This window comes from Haemaphysalis longicornis, unplaced genomic scaffold (genome assembly GCF_048455015.1).
Source record: "Haemaphysalis longicornis isolate Haplotype H1 unplaced genomic scaffold, Haemaphysalis longicornis Haplotype H1 scaffold_1, whole genome shotgun sequence".
Lineage (NCBI taxonomy): Eukaryota > Metazoa > Arthropoda > Arachnida > Ixodida > Ixodidae > Haemaphysalis > Haemaphysalis longicornis.
In genome coordinates, this window is record NW_027526203.1 from 257,783,891 (window position 1) to 257,799,725 (window position 15,835).

Genomic DNA, 15,835 nt, shown 5'->3' on the forward strand with positions numbered 1-15,835 from the left:
TCAGCCCCATATCCCCCACTGCTTAAACTGCTTCAAAATATCAATCATGTCCCGCATCATGTTCGCTCTGCGGCAGAAGACCATGTAGTCGTCAACATATCTACATACTTTTAGAACTGTACCCTCAAGCGCACGCTCAAGGGACCTGTCCACATAACTTAGAAAAAATGTCGCTTAAAACTGGCGCCACTATTGAACCAATACAAACTCCGGATCTTTGAATATGCACTTTGCCTTCCCATTCAACGAATGTGGAGCGCAGGTAAAATTCCAATAGCTCAAGAAATCCCTCAACCGAAATTCCGCAGCGATCTGAAAAATCAACCTCATCGTTCAGCACAGTAATGCATTCTTTCACGGATTGCATAAGCTGGGCATGCGGCAGGCTGTAGAACAAATCCTCAACGTCTACACTGAAGCCAGTGCAGTGGCCAGGGTTTTTCGTTACCAAAAACTCAACCAGCTGCTGAGAAGAGGACAAAAGAAATGGGTCAGCAAGGCTCAGTAACTCAGTGGCAAGCACAGAGAGGGCGTGTATTACAGGCATTATTGTTCTTGAACAGCAAAGACAGGACTACGTTGTCATGTCTAGTGCTTTTAGTCTGGTTTTTCATTGCCGGCCACGAATTATGCGCTTTCAGTAAAGAGCAATAAGCCAAACTTTAGAACTGGTGCCCGTAAACGTCAGAAAACGTCAAGATGACGACAGACAGCACACACAACCGCTTTGTCAACCGGAAGCACGTGACCAAAATTGAAAGCCATTCAGAAAAGTCTTCCGGCAAATTGCCGGCAATTTGTGCAGTCGAGAATAGGGCCCCTGGATACAATTCGACTATTCCAGAAACCCTCGCGCCGAGTGATAAATTCCCGCTGAGCAGATGCCGCGGCATTCGAATTGCCGACACCAGTCTACGCACGTCACTTTGTTGACTGCTGTTTCTCCGCCTGTGTATTCTTTGAGTTTGTAGCGGCCCTTCGTCATCGACAGCAAGCGCCCACAATCATCATCAGTGGCCGCTACCGCCATCGTCAGCAGCGCGTGGCCTCGACACGCAGGACGAGCCAGGCGCCAGAGAACATCCAGGCTACTGCGCTGCTCGGCCGCGTTCCACGGGTGCTCCCCGACTCGCGGGGTTTCTGCTGCCACCGAATCCTCCTCAGTAAATAAATGTAGGGTCAGCCGCACGACCACATCGGCGCCTACAAGTTGTTAGGGGAGCACAAGTTCGCTCCAATAAACTTGGTGTGTGTGGGTCAGGGGGGTAAAGCGAGCTCCGAGACCGTACGAATCGTGGGCGCTGACATGATACAATTCCCATGGTTGCCAGATCAATTGTATTCTGCCTTCTAAAAAGTTATGCCGTAATTATTTAACTAAAATAAAGAACTGAAGCAATATAGCTACAAATAATTGCCTCAGTAATTAAAACTAGCTTTATAAAAAACTTTTAGTGTAATTAAGCTCTAATTAGCGGAGAAAGAGTAGGTGCGTAGTTCAGTTTTGGTTCCGATTTTTTTTAAGTGCTAGGAAGTGGCGAGGCCCTTGCGCCTGACTTGCGCAGTGTGTGTGTGCAGTCTCCGGCTCAGATCTGCGTGCGTGCAAAACGTATACAAGTTATACAACTCGGATGCCCGCGCTGAGCAAGTGCCTCCCCGGGCGCTTGCGAGGCTGTCATTCTTTCTCCGCGTTAGGCACCCCTCCATGTTAGGCACCCTATCTATTGCCCCTGAACTGACGCCGGAACCAACGTTATTAGAAAAAAACGTTGGCCGGAACAGCGATTCCGATCTGACCTTGACTACCGCAAGTTCACTGCAGGCTACGGAGTGGCAGCCAGCGATCGTTCCCGTTGGAGGAGAAATAAAAGGAGCTTTTATAATCCTTCGGTTCCAGTTGTTTTATTCATGGAACTTCTTACAGCTCTCCGTGCTTCGAACTTTCGCGCAATCTTTCGTGAAGGTAGAACGAAAAAATAGGTAACGAAACGCGGTTTCTTTTTTAATCAGTCACAATAAATCAACAAGTCAGTGTTCTCTCCTCGCGCGCTCTGTGCGGTAAATTACTGCCCATTCAATACTGCGCATTTAGTCCCGCAAGCTTTCCCTTTGAAGTGGTGGAAAGCAGCTAGAACTTGACGAATACAGACAGAAAGGAAAACGGGACACGCCGCAGACTGTATTTCGCATACTGCCTTGGCATGCATTCTTCCACTCCGTTAACCTGCGATCGACTGCGCTCTTTCGTTCCTGTGCTTCAAAGCGCCGCGACTCACCGGCAATATCAGCGTTGGCCGATGCGATAACTTTTTTTGTGTGTGTGTGAGTGTGTCAATAAAGGTTTCAGATTGAGCTAAAGCCACAGTTCACTTCACTTCGTTTGAAAAGCCTTGAGCGACTCGCAAAATGTCACAGAATGGCAAATAAAGCGGCACAGCGCAAAAATGCACGGAGATCATACGGAGATTCATTTTTCTGTGCGCCCAGTACGGATCAGCTGACTCCTTGGCGTCCTCGCGCATGCAATCAGTCGCATTCGAGCTTGCGCGGAAGTGTTGTGTGAGCGTTGCCACATCTTGCTCAAATAGTTTCAGTACATATAAGTCACACGTACGCTAAACCGAAAACACGTCGGTTACCTACCAACAGGAGATAAACTACGCAATGCTGTCGACGCCGCCTACACAAAATCCGCCTGGCCAGCGGTCCGCCATGTTACGATTAATCCCGGCATGCTTCGCGAACCGGACGCGGAAACGCCACATTAGCACGTTGCCAGATTACAACCCATCGCTTTCGCCGTTTTAAGTAAGCAAAAGCTCAGCTGGCAACATTCAAATCCTTGTATCATGTCTGCCACTGTGTGTCGTACGGTTCGAATGCATTGGCTCAGCGGCGCGCCTTCCCTCTAGAGTCAGTATATTATCTCTATGGTGTGTGTATATATATATATATAGCGAATAAGAAATGGGAAAATGAGGGGCTCAGCGAATTAAGACAGAATAAGGTTTGGCAGTCAAGAAAACCTCGGAAAGCAAAGGGGGGGATGCGTTAGGTCATAGAAACAGATGAAGAATCTTTTGAGTCAGAAAGAAATTGGTGAAAAAAATGCCCGCCGGGTGAGATCCGAACCCACGACCTCCACAATACCGGTCTGGTGCGATAACCACTACGCTACCGGCGGGGCTATTTCCCTGCCACTTTCTTGGATATTTATGTTAAGGTATTTTTTTGTTGTTGTTTTCCTCACTTGGGGGTGGTAGCCAGCGCCACTCGGACTACTCGGGGTGAAGGGGACCTTCTTTTTAACCCCCGGGCCGTGACTCGAGTGTCTACGACATGTCGAGAGTGGTCGACCAGCGTTGAACCCTCTTAAGCTACCTTTGGCACCAAGACTGCCAGAACAGAGGCCCTCGCTATGCATGTAGCGAATCAGAAATGGGAAAAAGAGGGGCTCAGTGAATTAAGACAGAATAAGGTTTGGCAGTCAAGAAAACCTCGGAAAGCAAAGGGGGGAATGCGTTAGGTCATAGAAACAGATGAAGAGTTTTTTGACTCAGAAAGAAATTGGTGAAAAAATGCCCGCCGGGTGGCATCCGAACCCACGACCTTCAGAATACCGGTCTGGTGCGATAACCGCTACGCTGCCGGCGGGGCTATTTCCCCACCACTTTCTTGGGTATTTCTGTTAAGGTTTTTTTTGTTGTTGTTTTCCTCACTTGGGGGTGGTAGCCAGCGCCACTCGGACTACTCGGGGTGAAGGGGACCTTCTTTTTAACCCCCGGGCCGTGACTCGAGTGTCTACGACATGTCGAAAGTGGTCGACCAGCGTTGAACCCTCTTAAAGGAGCCATGAAGAGAAAACACAAGTTTGGTTCATTCGAAAGGTTGCCTCGTTAGAACCATAACGACACCACTTATAACGCAAACTTCGCTCAAATAAGCTACATAATTAGGAAAAAAGGAAATGACCATGCGACCCACCAGCTCATTTTCCGCAACAGAACCTATGATGTCACTCGAGAATGCTCTGCGATTGGCGGAGGCCGGCAAAAGCAAACGCATGTTAGGCAGGGCTTACAGTTTGCATAGCGAGCTATATGCCCGTTAAACATACTGCACATTCCTTTTATGACACTAAGAACGGTGGAGTAAACGGTTTAAGTTCCGAATAAACACGCAAGCGTGTGCGCCAATGCGTACGAAACTACCGCCAGCCGAACTCGACATCTCGCCGTCGCCACCGTCGCGCAGACGAATATTCGGGTTCGAGGCTCTTCGGGGCCAACGAACCGTCCCAGCACGCACAGCCGCGACCTTGCTTGGTATCGTAATCCCTTCACAGGAGGTTTGCCGTCATATCGCCAACCAGCAAAGGTAAAAATAGAAACGAGGGGAGCAAGGAACAGCGAGCAGCGACGAGATAGTGACAGTCGTCGCAGTTTCGGAATGGTGTTGGCTTGCTGCTATTGTTAGGAGCTCGTTTCCAGTTTACAACCACTGAAAACTTCAGTTTGTTCGAGTACATTACAATGAAATTTCGTTGCTACGTTTTGAAATGCCCATGTAGTACGGGCAAATCGTCGAGGGAGTGCGACATCCCCGCCGGTGAAGAGATCTCCTTTCATGTGCTGCCAAACGACGAACCGCGGCGAAGCAAGTGGCTACGTTTTGTGAACTTTGCAAACGGAGAAGAAAGGGAGCTAAAGGAAGTACGAGTGTGCTCGCTTAATTTCCGACGAAGTGATTACGGCAGGGACGCTTACGTTAGCTCACTCCTGGGACATGCTGGCGCTCGTCGCCGACTTCGTCAAATCGCCGTAAGCGCTCTGACCTTGGGGGGAAAAAATGCCGTACACAGCGCGCATTGACGCTCGTATCTTTCTGGTCGGAGCAGAGAGCTCGTGCGAACGGCTTTCCATACACGACACCGGCCAACTGGCATAAGCGATACTGCCACTGAAATTGAACTATTATTAACCGTAATAAAAATACGGCACATACGTACCAGTCTGTATTCGCCCGTCGCGACGGGGCTGACGAGGCAGCGGTGCCGACGGCAGGGCGTTCGTCTGTTGTGGCTATCGCGGATGGTCGCTTTCCCGTCCACCGCGTATCCAACAACTCCTGCCGCTCGTGCACTTGGAAGCATTGAGCGTTCAAGTGGTGTGAGGTTGTTAAATGCAAGCCCTAGCTCCTCGGCGAGAGTTTTGTTCTCCGGATCAGGCGATTCCATGACTAGGGCTGCGGGTGCACTAGGTTTTACTAGTATTTTTTAAAATGGCCGCCGTCTCGGTTTTGGCACGAGTTGCCCGCGTGTGGGTGCTATATGGAGTCGACATACTAAGTATCTGTTTCATGGACCGGCTCGTATGACGCCATTGTTCACGTCACCAAATGTGCAATTTTAGCGGGAGATTTAAAATTTTGGCTTAAATTGCCTCATTTCTCAGTGAATAAAGCATCATTTGCTTCTGGGAAAGCGCTTGGGGTACTATTAAACACCTAATCTTTCGAATAAAACAAACTTTTGTTTTCTCTTCATGGCTCCTTTAAGCTACCTTTGGCACCAAGACTGCCAGAACAGAGGCCCTCGCTATGCATGTAGCGAAACATATATATATACAATATATATATATATATATATATATATATATATATATATATATATATATATATATATATATATATATATATATATATATATATATATATATAACCCTCGTTAACTCGAACTCGAAATCTCGGTTAAGCCGAAACTTTTTTTCGCCTTGCATTAACCTCCCATAGGTGCTATGTATTTGCCCCCTCTTATCTCGAAACGTTTTTCGGAGGGGACAGCGGATATCTCAAAATCTTGACCGGGAGGGCAGAAGGCAAAGTCCACTCCCAACAGGAAATGAGGGCTCCGTGCGAACGCTTAGCTCTTACTATAATGCCGAATGCGGTCGTGAAGGGCGAATTTGAAATTACCGCGGACGCAGCCGTTTCCTATCCGCCTTGTCAAGCAACTGTGGGAGTGATCACGTGTGCGCACCTGCGCGCGACTTATGCGCGGTGGGGCGGCGTGTGCAGCGTGCGCCCGTCAGTACGCAACTATAGTGCCTAGAATATACTTTCTAGGCACTATAACGCAACCTAGCCTTATCAACGTTGACCTAGCCCTTGCATATGCGAGCTGGTATTCTTTGTTTTCCCCGCGATCTGCGTGCGACGCATCTTGAGTTCAGTTTTGCTGAGTAGTGAGTGGTCTGTGCAACGGACACTTCCGAATGTCGACCAAGATGTCCCGCCCAAAGCAGTGCAAATCTCTGACGTTGGAGAGAAAAGCCGCGTTAATCAAGGAATTTTTTTCCCGCGAATTCTTGTGCCTTTACTACGGTAGCTCTCTAGCTCGTGCAGTGGAGCTTTTCCTGGCAGCACTGGTTTTCTTGTACAGTGACCTGGGCAAACATTTTCGGCGTTTTGCTTAACTCGAAATACAGCTTATCTCGAAATTTTTCCTGGTTTTTACTACTTCGAGTTAACGAGAGATTACTATAAATATATATATATATATATATATATATATATATATATATATATATATATATATATATATATATATATATATATATATATATATATATATATATATATATATAGCGAATCAGAATAGGAAATGAGGGGCTCGTTGAAAATAACACAGAAATAAGGGTTGGCAGTCGAGAAAACCTCGGAAAGCAAAGGGGAGGATGTGGTAGATCATTGAAACAGATTAAGAATTTGGAAAGAAAGAAAGAAAGTGAAGAAAAAATGCCCGCCAGGTGGGATCCGAACCCACGACCTCCAGAATACCGGTCTGGTGCGATAACCACTACGCTACCGGCGGGGCGATTTTCCCATTCACTTTCTGGGGTATTTATGTTAGGTATGTTTGTTTCCTATGCTTGGGGGTGGTAGCCAGCGCCATTCGGACTAATCGGGGTGAAGGGGACCTTCTTTTTAACCCCCGGGTCGTGACTCGAGTGTCTACGACATGTCCAGAGTGGTCGACCAGCTTTGAACCCTCTTAAGCTCCCTTTGGCAACAAGACTGCCAGAACAGAGGCCCTCGCTATGCATGTAGCGAATCAGAATAGGAAATGAGGGGCTCGTTGAAAATAACACAGAAATAAGGGTTGGCAGTCGAGAAAACCTCGGAAAGCAAAGGGGAGGATGTGGTAGATCATTGAAACAGATTAAGAATTTGGAAAGAAAGAAAGAAAGTGAAGAAAAAATGCCCGCCAGGTGGGATCCGAACCCACGACCTCCAGAATACCGGTCTGGTGCGATAACCACTACGCTACCGGCGGGGCGATTTTCTCCCCCGCTTTCTGGGGTATTTATGTCAATGTAATTTTGTTCCTGTGCTTGGGGGTGGTAGCCAGCGCCACTCTGACTTCTCGGGGTGAAGGGGACCTTCTTTTTAATCCCCGCGCCGTGACTCGAGTGTCTACGACATGTCGAGAGTGGTCAACCAGCGTTGAACCCTCTTAAGCTCCCTATGGCACCAAGACTGCCAGAACAGAGGCCCTCACTATGCACGTAGCGAATCAGAATAGGAAATGATGGACTCGTAGAAATAACACAGAAATAAGGATTGGCAGTCAAGAAGACCTCGGAAAGCAAAGGGGAGGTTGTGGTAGGCCATTGAAATAGATCAAGAATTTGGAAAGAAAGAAAGAAAGCGAAGAAAAAATGCCCGTCAGGTGGGATCCGAACCCACGACCTCCAGAATACCGGTCTGGTGCGATAACCACTACGCTACCGGCGGGGCGATTTTCTCCCCCGCTTTCTGGGGTATTTATGTCAATGTAATTTTGTTCCTGTGCTTGGGGGTGGTAGCCAGCGCCACGCTGACTTCTCGGGGTGAAGGGGACCTTCTTTTTAATCCCCGCGCCGTGACTCGAGTGTCTACGACATGTCGAGAGTGGTCAACCAGCGTTGAACCCTCTTAAGCTGCCTATGGCACCAAGACTGCCAGAACAGAGGCCCTCGCTATGCATGTAGCGAATTAGAATAGGAAATGAGGGACTCGTAGAAATAACACAGAAATAAGGATTGGCAGCCAAGAAGACCTCGGAAAGCAAATGAAAGCAATATATATTTATATATATATATATATATATATATATATATATATATATATATATATATATATATATATATATATATATATATATATATATATATATATATATATATATATATATATATATATATATTTATAGTATATACAGAAAGATATGTCGGCAGTCTTTAACGCCTAAGTAGGCATAAAAGAATGAATAGGCTTTTTTACTACGGGTAGTGAAGTTAACGTTTTTTTAAATTTACGTAACAAGGAAAGAAAGAAAAACACGCGCCCAGAGTGGGTACCTAACCCACACCTTTCGATTTGATCTCGAATGCCTTACCAATTCGGATATCTGGGAGACTGTGTTATCCTTCACTTTCTGGGGTATTTATATTTACTACAACTGTATCTGACGCTTGAGGGTGGTAGCCAACGCCACTCTGACTACACGGGGAGAAGGGGACCTTCTTTTCAACCCCCGGGGCGTTACTCGAACGTCTACAGCCTGTCATGAGCAGGAAGATTCTTGGATGACAAAGCGACAATAAAATAAATTGTCCACCTACAAGTTGTTTGTTTCCTGTTTTCGACGTATATAATTTTCGCTTCGTATATAGTTTTAAATGAATGAGTTCTTTACTTCCATGTTTGTTAGTCATATATGTTTATATTTGTCGTAGATTTTCATATTTCTTTAAGTGCTATTTTTTACTATGTAGACAAAACAGAAAATTGCGAAGTGGGATAGCAATTCTGCCGCAATTCTCGGAACATGCGAATAAATTTTTGTGCAATATTTTATTTTCCTTGTTTTTTACAGTTAATGGTTATGTAGTCTCAGTTAATAGTTGTAAATTTCATTCAACAGTTTCAGTTAATAGTTATCTGTATTATCACTTAATAGTTACGTATCCATTATAAATATTTTTAATCCCTTTAAAAATCATATGGAGGAGGTCGAGGTGCAAGCTCAGCTGCCCCCCCTCTCCCCCCCGCCCCCCTCCCCCCCGAGCAAAATTTCTGGCTACGCCCCTGCATGGGCCTCATCATCGTTCCCTCCTAGACATCATCCGTGAAGGGAATATTTCATGTTCATTTATTCAACTTTCGTCATCATAACCTTATACTCCATCATATGTGCCATGTGGCAAAATAAACTCTATAAAAAATAATGTATACTGACTCTCTTTTGCTTTCTGCGTGACAGTTCTTTCCGATACATAGAATATATACAGTGAATCGATCCTTCCTTATTCAATGTGTGTCGGATGGTTGTACTTTCAGCTCTGAGTAGAAGTTAACTTCAGAAATCCGACCGATGTGCTGGGATTTGTCTGCCAACATATTAAGTCACTGTGACTGTAACTGACCAGTCGCCCGTGCACACTGCGCACTTCTTTTCCCTAGTTTTTTCAGCACAAAAATAGCTCAGCGCATTCTCAAAACCATTATTGCCGCAAGGTTCTACGCCTTTACAACAAGCATGCTTGAGGTACCCAGGCGAAACAAATTGTGTACCGTATTTACCCGATTCTAACGCGCACTTTTTTTCCGAAAAAATAGGCCGAAAAATCGCATGCGCGTTAGAATCGGATACGAAACCGAAACTGCGGAAACAGTGGAAATTTCGGCCCACCCATCGCCATCTTAAGATGGCGCCAAAGCTTTTATCAACGATTTTTCGGACGCAGGAAGCTTAGGCGCCTAGGCTTTTCTACCGGCGTTCACACAAATCGTCAAATCGTTCCACTTGCGCGCTTGATAACAGCAATGGCAGCAGCGGCTCCCACGCGTTCAAAACGAGCGGTCGGCTGAAGCGTGCACCTCTGGAGAAGCTCTCGGGATGGGCGTGCGAGGCGTGGGCCACGATCCCATCGATCATGGTTGAACGTTCGTTCAGAAGTGTGGCACCGCGAACGCACTTGACGGCACCGAGGAAGAGATGTTGTGGTCAGCGGAGGGCGACGAGGAGTGAGATGAGTGAGATTACTTTGGGAAAAAATTGCCCGTTTCTCTCGCATTCGTTTGTCTGGGTCACAAAGTCACGTGCGCGTTACAATCGAAGGTGCAAGTTTTTTCGTTTTTTTTTTCCAGGAAAATTGGGTGCGCGTTAGAATCGGGGGCGCGTTAGAATTGGGTAAATACGGTATTTGTATAGGTTTCTTGAGTGGGCAATTTTTGTCTCCCGCTCCGCGCACTGCCGCTTTCTGTCATGCAACTGTAGATACCCTCTCCCCTGATGCCACCCTGGATACGCCCCTGCACCAATTCAGGACGAAAAATTGAGATAGTTGGTTTGATGATACTGTGTGCATTGCATTAGCGCAAGGACGAAACACAAGATAAAAAGAAAAACCACGGGACGAACGCTAGCGTTCGTTCTGTGGTTTTTTGTCTTCTTATAGTCCGTCCTTGCGCTAGTGCAATGTACCATGCAGTAACGGCACCAATCTCCTGGCAATTTGTGATTTCGTCAAGCAACACAAATTTAACTTCTCCTAAGGCAGCGTTTCGATACAAACAGTCATGTACGTATATGCCGACTGAGCACGACAAACAAGTTAAATGGTTTTTAATTCAAATGCTAATATCCTGCGGGGAGCTAAATCTTTTAGAAACGGTGGCGCCTAGATAGAAAATGAGATGGATGCCAAACTTTCACAGAAATGTTTTACAACTGTCGAATAAACAATCATTCATATTTTGATTTATGCATAGGTCGTTCACTTTTAAACAGGTAATACAGTTACATTTTTTCAGGCAATATCCACTTTTATAAGAGAGAGAGCAGTAAACCCGTTCATATGGAGGGCGCTCCAGTCGCGGAGCTGAGCAGACGTGCTCCGCATGGACTCCGCAGTTTTCGCTAATTGTGCCGCCTTAATTGCTTCCAACCGATTGGAAATCATCACTACAGTGTCCGTGAACATCCCTGGACTCGATTGATACCATTTTTGGCCCGGTCAACCGGGCGTTTCGTCAATGTTCGATGTTTTCTTCACTTGTGCGACGCTAGGCCTAGCGGACCACGCCTAGGCTTAGCACGAGTACGGCCGCGGCGCGCAGCTGCGCCGGCCGTCCAGCCCCGCTCGACGCCTCGACGCTCGTCTCCTCATCGCCGAAGATGGCCTCGGCCTCATCGCAGCTCAACGCCGTTTCCCACAACCGTTTCATGGCCCTTGCTACGGAAGACATGGACTTTTGTGCTGGCGGCAACGACACTACGACCACCGACACGATCAACGACCAAGAGGTGCTGCGCAGCACCGGCCGCATCGCCGTCGCGGTGCGAGGCAACTACTTACACCCAAACGACATCGTGGGATGGAAAATCTCCGGAGAACAAGTAAGCCAACGACTTAATAAGCCCCAGCTTAACGAAGTTACCCAAAGCAGCAAGCCAACTTCGCAATTCAGCGAAGCTCAAGCAAAACGCATGATAGCGAGAATCACCAAAGCGTCCCGCATGCCGCTGAATTTGCCGCAGGAAGAGCAGAAGATTGTAATACGACCGAGAGGAGGGCTATGCCTAGCGAGACTCGAAGCCGACATCGTAATGTCCGCAGTCATAACGGCAGCCAACGTTCCCAAGACCGCAGCGAAAGCAGATACGATCTGTACTAACCCCAGCCAGAACATCATCGTGATCAGCACGCCCGATGAAGAACGAGCACGTTACTACGCAAGCGTACGCTCCCTGTACATTGGGGGCCGTAACTACGAAACGCATGCCTACTGCACCGCGCATCACGGCACAGTGAAAGGAGTGATCCGTGGCATCGCAGTAGAGAACACTGCCGAAGATCTGTACGAGAATATCGTTAACCAAGCAAACCCGCAGGCCCTCGAGGCGCACAGGATTGGAAACACTACCTCGATCGTCATTTTGTTCGCAGGAACAAAGGTTCCCAACTACATCAAGTACGGCTCCATTATAGTAAAGTGTGGATTATACAGACAACACCACAACGTGTGCAGGACATGCGGCAAAATCGGCCATCGAGCCGACGTATGCCCCACACCGGAAACCAAGATTTGCTTTGCGTGTGGCGCGCCTAACCCGGCGGCAGACCACGAGGCGCGGTGCAAGCCACGTTGCAAGCTGTGCAACGGAGCCCACGCCACGGGCGCGGAAGGCTGTACGAACAAGTACAAGGTGCCCTTCGTAGTTACTCAGCGCAGATGGGCGCGCAGAAACGCGGGGTCAACGTTTTCGTCGCAAGACTTCCCGCAGCTGCCACCGCAACAACAGCAACAACAAAACGAAGCACATCTATCAAAGAGAAGACGCAGCCGCTCGAGTTAGCGGGACAAAAGCAGGGGACGCTCGGCGAGCCGCGGCAGAAGCACCGACGGCAAGCGCTGAGCGAGAACATGAATTACAACCGCAACCAGCAGCGACCGGGCAACGTGATAAGTTGGGCCCAGGCAATCAACCCGCAAGCGGCGAACCGCAATACGCTCAACCAAGTAGCTCAAGCGAAGGACAACACCGTGCAGTCACTACGCAACGAAAACGACCAGCTCAAGTGATGCATCGCCGAACAGAGAGTTCAAATGCAAGAGATGAACGCCAAGTTGAACCAACTCATCAACGCGCAGCAGCAGCAGCAACAGGCGACTTCGCCACCGCTGCCGTCGCCGCCGCAGATTCAACCAAGACCCCCAACGCCAACGGAAAACAACGCAAACTCAGCCATGGAGGTACAAGCCCCAGTTACTACGGAAGCTAACAGCGCAGAACCCGAAACGATCGACGTTGCTAGGACAAGCGAACCGGCACTTAAGAAGCGAGCGCTCGAATACGCACGTGAACGAAGAGTCAACGCTAGGCTGGACAGCCTAGAAGAACGTCAAGATCGACTAGAACAGACTATGAAAGCCAACTACGACACCCTGAGCCAAGCCATCAAGGCTACTAACGATCGCCCCGATGCTACCAACGCACGCCTCGACACGTTGGTGACAACCGTACATGGCATGCAATCTACCATACAAGGAATACAGACCACGTTGGATGCACTAATACACGCGCTTACGGCGTCAGGACTAATCCCACAACAGGTCTTCACCCAACCGCAATAATGGACGGGACAACGGCAACAGGCACCGCTACCCACAGGAACAGAGCACGGACACAACAGCATCATCTCCTCATATGGCAATGGAATCCCAACGGCATACAGGGGAGAAAAGCATCGTTACAACAGTACATACAGCAAAGCACCAAGAGACCCGACGTTATAATACTACAAGAAACGCACAGTGAAACCCCACCGACGTTACTGGTGTACAGATCCTTTGCGAAGCCCCCCAGCGCACGAACAGTTGGGAAAGGAGCAGGGCAGGGGGTCTGCACCTTGGTAAAGAAGAATCTAACCTCAATAGATCACGAGCTGCTACCCAACGGTGCCATCGAGCACACCACGGTCGAAATCGCCACCGGGAAGCGCAAGCGCCGTGAAAGCACTTTTATAATCAACGTGTACAGCAATCCGAAGCACTTCCAGCAAAAGTTCCGCACTCTTGTGCACAAAGCGCTACAGCTCGCGGGCTCCAACGTAACCCTACTGGGCGGCGACTTCAACGCTCAACATACGGCATGGGGGTATCCATACACGACGGCGAAGGGCCACAGCCTCTATGACGAAACAATGGACGCAGGTTACCTACTGCTAAACGATCCCAATGCAACAACGAGAAACGGAACGTCGTCGCAGCGAGACACAAACCCGGACCTCGCCTTCAAAAGCACGGCCTCGGCACTGCGTGGCGTCACGTGGCGGAACACCGGGGAGACGTTGGGAAGTGGTCACTGCATACTCGAAATGACAATACCCATCGCAGAGAGCACGCAAAGACCACAGCAACAGCAAATCGTCGACTGGCACGAGTACAGAAAGAAATTAGAAGACAACGTTACGGAAACCATCGAAGACATAGAAGCATGGACCAACATGTTAAACGCCACGACCAAACACGCCACTCAGACGGTAGAAGCGGAGCCGGAGGCTACGATGCTGGACAGCAGACTAGCCCACCTCATGGAAGCCCGCAACTCGCTGAAACGGCGCTGGAAACGTCAACGCCACAACAGAAAGCTACGCAAACGTATAGCACAACTCAACAGAGACATCGAGCATCACAGCGCAGTCCTCTGCAGACAGCAGTGGCACGTGGTGTGTCAAGAAGCCGACGGTCAACTACACAAAAGCAAGACGTGGCGCCTGCTACGCCACTTGCTCAACGATCAGACAACCAAGGGAGCTCAGCATTACACGCTGAACAATACCATTCACAAAGCCGTCAAAGAAATGGGAGAGGCCGAGGTGCAACGACGCCTGGACGCCAGGTATCTCCCCGTAACGCCAACGGACCCACTCCCCAGCTACGAAGATGCAACCAACGAGAGACTGGATGCCGACATCGAAGAATGGGAAGTGCGAGCGGTTCTACAAACAATTAACTGTAAATCGGCGTCTGGACCGGACCACGTTAACAACAAGGCATTGAGGAACTTGCACGACACGGCAATCGAAGCCCTCACCAAGTACTACAACCAGTGCTGGCGGACGGGCAAGCTACCGCAACAATGGAAGACCGCGAAAACGGTCCTGATCCCCAAACCGGGCAAACCACCCAGCATAGACAACCTGAGACCCATCTCTCTAACGTCGTGCGTGGGCAAGGTGCTAGAACATGTCCTACTTAACAGATGGCAACGTTATTTGGAAGACTCTAACATATATCCAGATACAATGCTGGGGTTCCGGACCAAACTGTGTACCCAGGACGCCATGCTGTTACTCAAGAACGAAATCGTGGACAGACAGTTTCCCACGTTGGATAACAGAGCGGTGCTCGGACTGGATCTCCAGGGAGCATTCGACAACGTACACCACTCGGCCGTCCTTCGGCAGGTGTCCCACCTCAACATGGGGGAGAGGACGTTCGCTTACATCAAAGATTTCCTGACCGACCGCACCACGCGGCTTGTGGCAGGAGAACTACAACTACCGCTCAAGCAGCTGGGGAGCACGGGAACCCCGCAGGGCTCGGTGATCTCCCCTCTGTTGTTCAACCTCGTCATGATAGGCGTTGCACGACGATTGGAACGCGTTAGAAACATCAAGTACACGATCTACGCGGACGACATCACGCTGTGGTCAACGGGAGGAAGCGACAGCCAGATCGAGGCAGCCCTCCAAGAAGCCGTCGTCGCCGTAGAACACCTACGACCCACCGGACTCAAATGTTCACCAACCAAGTCGGAACTGCTAGTGATCTCACCGCAAAGTGCGCGACGCCCGACAACGCAGCACATCAACGTGGTAACCCAAGACGGAACGCCGATACCGCACGTGCAGACGCTCAGAGTTTTGGGGCTGCACCTCCAGGACCTGAACCGCAACAACGTGACGGTACAGAAGCTCCACGCAAAGCTCTCGCTGGCCACCCGCCTACTCAAGAAGGTGGCCACGCGGTACCAGGGCATGATAGAAGACAGTCTACTACGACTCACTCAGTCGTTTGCAGTCAGCACATCTCTTACGTAGCGTCGTTCCACAATTGGAAAGCGGAGGAGAAGATCAAGATTTACGCGATGATCAGAAAGGCGTACAAGACGGCCCTGGGCCTATACCCCCACACCAACACGGAACGCATGCTCGCGTTGGGCGTTCACAACACGCTGGAAGAAATCGCAGAAGCCCAGCGAACGGCGCAGTATCACTGCCCG

General features: G+C 49.0%; 1 pseudogene; it reads left to right on the forward strand.

Annotated features, from left to right (window-relative positions):
* Nucleotides 1–10,962: 10,962 nt before the first annotated feature.
* On the forward strand, nucleotides 10,963–13,182 carry LOC144144735 (uncharacterized; annotated as a pseudogene).
* The last annotated feature ends 2,653 nt before the right edge of the window (nucleotides 13,183–15,835 follow it).